An 11,377-nucleotide genomic window follows, 5' to 3' on the forward strand; every position below is an offset into this window, starting at 1 on the left:
CACCGTTACTATAAAAAACAACACTAGCTTTTGCATGTAATCTTAGGAACTGGATAAAGTTAATATTCACATTTTTAACTTTAACTTTTAATAACAAAAGTAAAAGTTAAAATTAAGTGGGAACATTTTTTACCCCATTTATATAATAATTTAGGATAAGTTTTTGCTTATTCTGTGCCATTGTCGTTATAATTTTTTTTTAACTTCTTTAAAGCTTTTTTTTAGCCGTGTTAGGGGACTTGAACCATGCGAATGTCTGATCTCCTGAGCCTTCACCACACATTCTGGCCTGTTCTGTGGCCTTACAGTGGCTGAGTTTTTAGGCAAGGATCTTTTGGGGTGGTCTCTTCTTTTCCCTAAATCAGTTGTTCCCAAACACCAGTCCTCACAGCCCCCCAACAGGTTATGTTTTTGGAATTTATGTCGTATTGCACAGTTGGTGGAAGTATCATCAAGACATCAGAAAATCTCTCACCTGTGCAATACTATTGAAATCCTAAAAATATGACCTTTTAGGGGGCTGTGGGGACTTCAGTTTGGGAAACACTGCTCTAAATGTAGAAGAATCCCCCTTGTTACCGTTGCAGGCTGAGGTGTAAAGAGCTCATTAGAAAGATCTGTGTACTGCCTATTCATATATTATATATGGACACCATCCACCCATTCCTTAATAATTTTTGTCACCCTCCTCTCCACCTGCTCTAGTTCAGCTCGGTGTTTAGCACTGTTGGTTTGCAGCGCTGGGGTCCTAAGTTGAAATCCCACCAAGGACATCTGCATGGCGCTCATGTGGGTTTCCTTCGGCTTCCTCCGGCGTCAAAGAAGTACTGATAGGGAAATTAGATTGTGAGCCCCAACGGGGACAGTGATGATGATGTGTGTAAAGTGCTGTGGATCATACTGTATATATATCTGTGGATGTGTTTTTCTGTGCAGAGCCAGGATGGGTACTGTGGCGCCGGAGTCAGTGCGTGTGCACATACTGCACTACAAAACCATTTTATTGAAGATACTGTGTAGGCAAATTCGCAGACACAGTGTCTTCAACAAAATGGCGCTGGATAGTGCAGTATGTGCATGTGCTGACTCCGGCGCCATTTTATTGAATTACTGTACTACAACGTCAACATAGCAGTGCGCATGCGCCAGTCGTCGCCATCAATACTTATAGACGGCATGTGTGCACTGCTATGTTGACATTGTAGTACATTACTTCAATAAAATGGCGGCAGAGTCAGAGCATGCACATACCGTGATCTCCGGAGCTATTTTATTGAAGACACTGTATAAATGTGCCAATAAAAATGCTCGCCACTCGGTAGTAGAACGGGTTCAATAGCTAGTTGCTATATAAGCTAGTAAAATAAATAGTTATGTCCTTCTTATACACTAGAGAGTAGGCCTCATTTATCAAGACTGTTTTTGTCACCCATGGCAACCAATCAGAGCGCAGCTTTTATTTTTTAAATTGCTGTGGATAAATGAATGCTAAACTCTGATTGGTTGCTATGAGCAAGAGAGCTAATCTTATACTTTGACAGTTTTGATCAATTAGGCCTAATATTTTATCCGTATGAGTTTTCTTCAAAATTAATATAATAGTAACATGAGCTGGTTTGGGTTTAGGTGGTATATGGTCTAATATGTTTATCTGAATTTACCAGAGCAGAATTAGGCACCTCCATGGTGGAAGTCAATGCCGTCTCTTGGAATCCATGGAGAAAAAAAAAACACTTTTTGTAAATTTTCCTTATTAAATGTTGTGCCAATTACTAACAACTAGAGTTGAGCGATACCAGCCGATACTTGAAAATATCGGATCGGAATGGATCGGCCGATCTTAAAAAAAAGTATCGGTATCGCCGATTCCGATACCGGGAACCAATGCAAGTCAATGGGGCCAAAATATCGGAATTAAAAAAAAACCTTTCTTTCCTTGTAGGTTAATTCTACATGAAGAAAAACAACTAAGAATAATGTAGAATGTATTGTGGGAGGTGGAGGAGACATTAAAGCCATAGAGGTTTAGCCCAATCAAATGGAATAGCAGGAATTAAACTTTTTTTTTTAAAGATGTTAGGAGTTACAAAGATATTGACTATGTTAGCCTCATTTATATTTTGCCAGACATGTATGTCTTCTTCTTCTACTTCCTTTTTTTACATTCTTCTTCTTCTTCTTCTACTTCCTTTTTTTACATTCTTCTTCTTCTTCTTCTACTTCCTTTTTTTACATTCTTCTTCTTATTCCTTTTTTTACATTCTTCTTCTTCTTCTTCTACTTCCTTTTTTTACATTCTTCTTCTTCTTCTTCTTCTTCTTCTTCTTCTTCTTCTTCTTCTTCTTCTTCCTTTTCTTACATTCTTCATATTCTTCTTATTCAACAATTATTATTCTACATATTCAGCTTCTTCATCTTCTTCCTATTCTTCTTCATCATATTCTTGTTTGTGTCAGGCATTCCTGTAGTTGTTATCTAGAAAAGTTAGAAGTTTACACCTTCCGTTCTGCCTGTCACAAAAGATTTACAACAGGATTTGTCCGCGTTCAGTTTGGCCTGCAGAAGCAGGCCTTTTCCAGGGGCACCACGAGGAGGAACGGACTCACCCCCATACACTGCTTAGTCTTCTTCTGCTTATAAATAAGATAATATCATTTGCTCAGAGTATTAGTCTTATGCTTAATGTTCTTCTGCTTTGTTTTTTTTATGCTTCTTTGTCTTCTCTCTCTTGTTGTTCTGCATCTTGGTGGTTGTCTTCCTGTTCTTTGTCCTCTTGAACCAGCTGACGGTACTGGCACCCGGAGGGGCAGCAGAAGGAACAAGAGCCAATGGCACTACCGAGGACCAGCTGACGGTGCTGGAACCCGGTTACTAAGCAGGAGGTACCTGTGCTACAAAGCACTACCAAGGACCAGCAGACGTTGCCGGAACTCGGATACCGAGATGGAGGCACCTAGGCCAAACGCTCTGACGAGAACCAGCTGACGGTGCTGGAACCCGGAGGGGTAGCATAAGCTGCAAGAGCAAATGGAAATAGCGAGGACCAGCTGACAGTGCTGGCACCCGGAGGGGCAGCAGAAGGAATAAGAGCCAATGGCACAACCGAGGACCAGCTGACGGTGCTGGAACCCGGTTACTAAGCAGGAGGTACCTGTGCTACAAAGCACTACCAAGGACCAGCAGACGTTGCCGGAACTCGGATACCGAGATGGAGGCACCTAGGCCAAAGGCTCTGACGAGAACCAGCTGACGGTGCTGGAACCCGGAGGGGTAGCATAAGCTGCAAGAGCAAATGGAAATAGCGAGGACCAGCTGACAGTGCTGGCACCCGGAGGGGCAGCAGAAGGAATAAGAGCCAATGGCACAACCGAGGACCAGCTGACGGTGCTGGAACCCGGTTACTAAGCAGGAGGTACCTGTGCTACAAAGCACTACCAAGGACCAGCAGACGTTGCTGGAACTCGGATACCGAGATGGAGGCACCTAGGCCAAAGGCTCTGATGAGAACCAGCTGACGGTGCTGGAACCCGGAGGGGTATCAGAAGTTACCCCTGAAAAGCAAAGTTGGCATGCCGCAAGCTGGCCGCAGTTACCGAATCACACAGTCCTACAGGGGGTGCTTGTCCTACTGGCACTATGGAACAAACCTTTCTTACCAGAACCCGCAGTCCACATAGGAAGCACCTAAACTGCTGGCACCCTAGCCTCGGCTAACCCAACCGCAACACGACATGGCAACTTGGGGTGGCAAACTGACATTGACACTTCCCGGAAACAGCAGGCAGGGCTGGAACCAAGCTGGGCAGGAGGGAGTACCCGTGCCAAAGTCAGTTATGAGCAGCAACTGGCGATGTTGGAGCCCAGGACAAGCACTTAGCAGGCTGAGGCCTGATGTGCTGTCAATTGGGAGGCAGCAGGACAGATTGCCATCAAAACAGCAGGGGAACAGCTGACGTTACTGAACCCCACAAACACAGGAGCTAGTGTTTTACTCTGTGAAGACGGCACTTCCGAGCAACAACTGGCTGTGTTGAAGCCCAGGGACAAGCACGGAGCAGGCTTAGGCTGCATTGAAGAAATTTTAAGATCGGTTGTAGACTACTAATTTGAACCAAGCTCCACTTAGGCCTGTGGATTCACTGATTTTCGTATTTCCCCTGTCCTCCAACCCCGCCAGTTACAGCTCCGAAGTGGCGTCTGCACAATCCACACTTGTTCCTGTGTTACAGGTGTTCAGTCCGGTCAGTTAATCCCCTGATGTGTGTCCGGCAATGTCGCCTGCTCTGTCCACATTCCGATAATGGGAATGTGGACAGAGCAGGCGACATTGCCGGACACACATCAGGGGATTAACTGATCGGACTGAACACCTGTAACACAGGAACAAGTGTGGATTGTGCAGACGCCACTTCGGAGCTGTAACTGGCAGGGTTGGAGGACAGGGGAAATACGAGAGACAGTGGAGCCACAGGCCTAATTGGAGCACGGTTAAAAATCAGTAGTGGTACGACTGTGTAGGCAGCAGGAGACTTTGCCATCCACACAGCAGGGGATCAGCTGACATTACTGAACCCCACTGAGACACGGGAGCAAGTATCTCTTTCCGTGTGGACGGCACTTCCGAACTACAACTGGCTGTGTTGAAGCCCAGGAAATAGGAGGGTGTAGGCAGAGGCCTACTGTATTTTGAATGAGTTTACAGCAGGAGAGACTGCCATCCACACAGCAGGGGATCAGCTGACGTTACTGAACCCCACTGAGACACGGGAGCAAGTATCTCTTTCCGTGTGGACGGCACTTCCGAACTACAACTGGCTGTGTTGAAGCCCAGGAAATAGGAGGGTGTAGGCAGAGGCCTACTGAATTTTGAATGAGGTGACAGCAGGAGAGACTGCCATCCACACAGCAGGGGATCAGCTGACGTTACTGAACCCCACTGAGACACGGGAGCAAGTGTCTCTTTCCGTGTGGACGGCACTTCCGAACTACAACTGGCTGTGTTGAAGCCCAGGAAATAGGAGGGTGTAGGCAGAGGCCTACTGTATTTTGAATGAGTTTACAGCAGGAGAGACTGCCATCCACACAGCAGGGGATCAGCTGACGTTACTGAACCCCACTGAGACACGGGAGCAAGTATCTCTTTCCGTGTGGACGGCACTTCCGAACTACAACTGGCTGTGTTGAAGCCCAGGAAATAGGAGGGTGTAGGCAGAGGCCTACTGAATTTTGAATGAGGTGACAGCAGGAGAGACTGCCATCCACACAGCAGGGGATCAGCTGACGTTACTGAACCCCACTGAGACACGGGAGCAAGTGTCTCTTTCCGTGTGGACGGCACTTCCGAACTACAACTGGCTGTGTTGAAGCCCAGGAAATAGGAGGGTGTAGGCAGAGGCCTACTGTATTTTGAATGAGTTTACAGCAGGAGAGACTGCCATCCACACAGCAGGGGATCAGCTGACGTTACTGAACCCCACTGAGACACGGGAGCAAGTATCTCTTTCCGTGTGGACGGCACTTCCGAACTACAACTGGCTGTGTTGAAGCCCAGGAAATAGGAGGGTGTAGGCAGAGGCCTACTGAATTTTGAATGAGGTGACAGCAGGAGAGACTGCCATCCACACAGCAGGGGATCAGCTGACGTTACTGAACCCCACTGAGACACGGGAGCAAGTGTCTCTTTCCGTGTGGACGGCACTTCCGAACTACAACTGGCTGTGTTGAAGCCCAGGAAATAGGAGGGTGTAGGCAGAGGCCTACTGTATTTTGAATGAGTTTACAGCAGGAGAGACTGCCATCCACACAGCAGGGGATCAGCTGACGTTACTGAACCCCACTGAGACACGGGAGCAAGTATCTCTTTCCGTGTGGACGGCACTTCCGAACTACAACTGGCTGTGTTGAAGCCCAGGAAATAGGAGGGTGTAGGCAGAGGCCTACTGAATTTTGAATGAGGTGACAGCAGGAGAGACTGCCATCCACACAGCAGGGGATCAGCTGACGTTACTGAACCCCACTGAGACACGGGAGCAAGTGTCTCTTTCCGTGTGGACGGCACTTCCGAACTACAACTGGCTGTGTTGAAGCCCAGGAAATAGGAGGGTGTAGGCAGAGGCCTACTGTATTTTGAATGAGTTTACAGCAGGAGAGACTGCCATCCACACAGCAGGGGATCAGCTGACGTTACTGAACCCCACTGAGACACGGGAGCAAGTATCTCTTTCCGTGTGGACGGCACTTCCGAACTACAACTGGCTGTGTTGAAGCCCAGGAAATAGGAGGGTGTAGGCAGAGGCCTACTGAATTTTGAATGAGGTGACAGCAGGAGAGACTGCCATCCACACAGCAGGGGATCAGCTGACGTTACTGAACCCCACTGAGACACGGGAGCAAGTGTCTCTTTCCGTGTGGACGGCACTTCCGAACTACAACTGGCTGTGTTGAAGCCCAGGAAATAGGAGGGTGTAGGCAGAGGCCTACTGTATTTTGAATGAGTTTACAGCAGGAGAGACTGCCATCCACACAGCAGGGGATCAGCTGACGTTACTGAACCCCACTGAGACACGGGAGCAAGTATCTCTTTCCGTGTGGACGGCACTTCCGAACTACAACTGGCTGTGTTGAAGCCCAGGAAATAGGAGGGTGTAGGCAGAGGCCTACTGAATTTTGAATGAGGTGACAGCAGGAGAGACTGCCATCCACACAGCAGGGGATCAGCTGACGTTACTGAACCCCACTGAGACACGGGAGCAAGTGTCTCTTTCCGTGTGGACGGCACTTCCGAACTACAACTGGCTGTGTTGAAGCCCAGGAAATAGGAGGGTGTAGGCAGAGGCCTACTGTATTTTGAATGAGTTTACAGCAGGAGAGACTGCCATCCACACAGCAGGGGATCAGCTGACGTTACTGAACCCCACTGAGACACGGGAGCAAGTATCTCTTTCCGTGTGGACGGCACTTCCGAACTACAACTGGCTGTGTTGAAGCCCAGGAAATAGGAGGGTGTAGGCAGAGGCCTACTGAATTTTGAATGAGGTGACAGCAGGAGAGACTGCCATCCACACAGCAGGGGATCAGCTGACGTTACTGAACCCCACTGAGACACGGGAGCAAGTGTCTCTTTCCGTGTGGACGGCACTTCCGAACTACAACTGGCTGTGTTGAAGCCCAGGAAATAGGAGGGTGTAGGCAGAGGCCTACTGTATTTTGAATGAGTTTACAGCAGGAGAGACTGCCATCCACACAGCAGGGGATCAGCTGACGTTACTGAACCCCACTGAGACACGGGAGCAAGTGTCTCTTTCCGTGTGGACGGCACTTCCGAACTACAACTGGCTGTGTTGAAGCCCAGGAAATAGGAGGGTGTAGGCAGAGGCCTACTGTATTTTGAATGAGTTTACAGCAGGAGAGACTGCCATCCACACAGCAGGGGATCAGCTGACGTTACTGAACCCCACTGAGACACGGGAGCAAGTGTCTCTTTCCGTGTGGACGGCACTTCCGAACTACAACTGGCTGTGTTGAAGCCCAGGAAATAGGAGGGTGTAGGCAGAGGCCTACTGTATTTTGAATGAGTTTACAGCAGGAGAGACTGCCATCCACACAGCAGGGGATCAGCTGACGTTACTGAACCCCACTGAGACACGGGAGCAAGTATCTCTTTCCGTGTGGACGGCACTTCCGAACTACAACTGGCTGTGTTGAAGCCCAGGAAATAGGAGGGTGTAGGCAGAGGCCTACTGAATTTTGAATGAGGTGACAGCAGGAGAGACTGCCATCCACACAGCAGGGGATCAGCTGACGTTACTGAACCCCACTGAGACACGGGAGCAAGTGTCTCTTTCCGTGTGGACGGCACTTCCGAACTACAACTGGCTGTGTTGAAGCCCAGGAAATAGGAGGGTGTAGGCAGAGGCCTACTGTATTTTGAATGAGTTTACAGCAGGAGAGACTGCCATCCACACAGCAGGGGATCAGCTGACGTTACTGAACCCCACTGAGACACGGGAGCAAGTATCTCTTTCCGTGTGGACGGCACTTCCGAACTACAACTGGCTGTGTTGAAGCCCAGGAAATAGGAGGGTGTAGGCAGAGGCCTACTGAATTTTGAATGAGGTGACAGCAGGAGAGACTGCCATCCACACAGCAGGGGATCAGCTGACGTTACTGAACCCCACTGAGACACGGGAGCAAGTGTCTCTTTCCGTGTGGACGGCACTTCCGAACTACAACTGGCTGTGTTGAAGCCCAGGAAATAGGAGGGTGTAGGCAGAGGCCTACTGTATTTTGAATGAGTTTACAGCAGGAGAGACTGCCATCCACACAGCAGGGGATCAGCTGACGTTACTGAACCCCACTGAGACACGGGAGCAAGTGTCTCTTTCCGTGTGGACGGCACTTCCGAACTACAACTGGCTGTGTTGAAGCCCAGGAAATAGGAGGGTGTAGGCAGAGGCCTACTGTATTTTGAATGAGGTGACAGCAGGAGAGACTGCCATCCACACAGCAGGGGATCAGCTGACGTTACTGAACCCCACTGAGACACGGGAGCAAGTATCTCTTTCCGTGTGGACGGCACTTCCGAACTACAACTGGCTGTGTTGAAGCCCAGGAAATAGGAGGGTGTAGGCAGAGGCCTACTGTCTTTGTAATGCGGAGACAGCAGGAGAGACTGCCATCTCCACAGCAGGGGAACAGCTGGCAGTGCTGAACCCCACTAACACTTGAACGAATGTGTTTGGCTCTGTGGAGACGACACTTCTGAACACCAACTGACGCTGTTGGAGCCCAGGATTAGGCGAGGAGCAGGCTGGGGCCTACTGGATTTTGGCAGGTGAAGGCAGCAGGAGACTTGCCATCTCCACAGCAGGGGAACAGCTGGCAGTGCTGAACCCCACTAACACTTGAACGAATGTGTTTGGCTCTGTGGAGACGACACTTCTGAACACCAACTGACGCTGTTGGAGCCCAGGATTAGGCGAGGAGCAGGCTGGGGCCTACTGGATTTTGGCAGGTGAAGGCAGCAGGAGACTTGCCATCTCCACAGCAGGGGAACAGCTGGCAGTGCTGAACCCCACTAACACTTGAACGAACGTGTTTGGTTCTGTGGAGACGACACTTCTGAACACCAACTGACGCTGTTGGAGCCCAGGATTAGGCGAGGAGCAGGCTGGGGCCTACTGGATTTTGGCAGGTGAAGGCAGCAGGAGACTTGCCATCTCCACAGCAGGGGAACAGCTGGCAGTGCTGAACCCCACTAACACTTGAACGAAAGTGTTTGGTTCTGTGGAGACGACACTTCTGAACACCAACTGACGCTGTTGGAGCCCAGGATTAGGCGAGGAGCAGGCTGGGGCCTACTGGATTTTGGCAGGTGAATGCAGCAGGAGACTTGCCATCTCCACAGCAGGGGAACAGCTGGCAGTGCTGAACCCCACTAACACTTGAACGAACGTGTTTGGCTCTGTGGAGACGACACTTCTGAACACCAACTGACGCTGTTGGAGCCCAGGATTAGGCGAGGAGCAGGCTGGGGCCTACTGGATTTTGGCAGGTGAAGGCAGCAGGAGACTTGCCATCTCCACAGCAGGGGAACAGCTGGCAGTGCTGAACCCCACTAACACTTGAACGAATGTGTTTGGCTCTGTGGAGACGACACTTCTGAACACCAACTGACGCTGTTGGAGCCCAGGATTAGGCGAGGAGCAGGCTGGGGCCTACTGGATTTTGGCAGGTGAAGGCAGCAGGAGACTTGCCATCTCCACAGCAGGGGAACAGCTGGCAGTGCTGAACCCCACTAACACTTGAACGAACGTGTTTGGCTCTGTGGAGACGACACTTCTGAACACCAACTGACGCTGTTGGAGCCCAGGATTAGGCGAGGAGCAGGCTGGGGCCTACTGGATTTTGGCAGGTGAAGGCAGCAGGAGACTTGCCATCTCCACAGCAGGGGAACAGCTGGCAGTGCTGAACCACACTAACACTTGAACGAACGTGTTTGGCTCTGTGGAGACGACACTTCTGAACACCAACTGACGCTGTTGGAGCCCAGGATTAGGCGAGGAGCAGGCTGGGGCCTACTGGATTTTGGCAGGTGAAGGCAGCAGGAGACTTGCCATCTCCACAGCAGGGGAACAGCTGGCAGTGCTGAACCCCACTAACACTTGAACGAATGTGTTTGGCTCTGTGGAGACGACACTTCTGAACACCAACTGACGCTGTTGGAGCCCAGGATTAGGCGAGGAGCAGGCTGGGGCCTACTGGATTTTGGCAGGTGAAGGCAGCAGGAGACTTGCCATCTCCACAGCAGGGGAACAGCTGGCAGTGCTGAACCCCACTAACACTTGAACGAATGTGTTTGGCTCTGTGGAGACGACACTTCTGAACACCAACTGACGCTGTTGGTGCCCAGGATTACGCATGCCGCATGCAGAGGCCAATGGGCAGCGGTTTTTATGGAGGTTGTGGACTACTACTGATTCTAACCATGCTCCACTTAGGCCTCTGGCTCCACTGTCTCTACTATTTACCCTGGCCTCCAACCCCGCCAGCTACATCTCTGAAGTGGCGTCAGCACAATCTACACTTGTTCCTGTGTTACTGGTGCTCAGTCCCATCAGTTGATCCCCTGATGTTTGTCCGGCAAGTTCGCCAGCTCTGTCCTCATTCCCACTACTGGTTATGGGAATGTGGACAGAGCAGGAGACCTTGCCGGACACACATCAGGGGATAAACTGATGGGACTGAGCCACAGGAACACAGGAACAAGTGTAGATTGTGCTGACGCCACTTCAGAGATGTAGATGGCGGGGTTGGAGGTCAGGGGAAATAGTAGAGACAGTGGAGCCAGAGACCTAAGTTGGGCACGGTTAAAAATCAGTAGTGGTTTGAATGTTGATGGAGCTGGTGACTCTGCCGTCCACACAGCAGGGGATCAGCTGGCATTACTGAACCCCAGTAACACAGGAGCTAGTGTGTTTCTCTGTGCAGACGACACATCTGAGCGACAACTGGCTGTGTTGAAGCACAGGGATTATAGTTCAGGTGGTAGAAAAATGAACACACCAGCAGACCTGGATACAGTTGCCTACCACTAATTTAGTCTGTAAGAGGAATAGCAAAGTCTTTGGAGATCCAGGCCTTGTTCATTTTCAGAAAAGTCAGCCGGTCAACATTATCGGAAGATAGTCGCGTGCGACGGTCTGTTAGTACACCACCTGCGGCACTAAAGACACGTTCCGATAATACACTGGCAGCAGGGCAAGCCAGCACCTCCAATGCATACTGGCTAAGCTCTGGCCATGTATCCAGCTTAGAGACCCAAAACTTGAAGGGGGAAGAGCCATCTGGGAGTACAGCGACAGGGCAAGACATGTAG

This window comes from Dendrobates tinctorius, unplaced genomic scaffold (genome assembly GCF_039654945.1).
Source record: "Dendrobates tinctorius isolate UK_male_01 unplaced genomic scaffold, ASM3965494v1 ptg000245l, whole genome shotgun sequence".
NCBI lineage: Eukaryota > Metazoa > Chordata > Amphibia > Anura > Dendrobatidae > Dendrobates > Dendrobates tinctorius.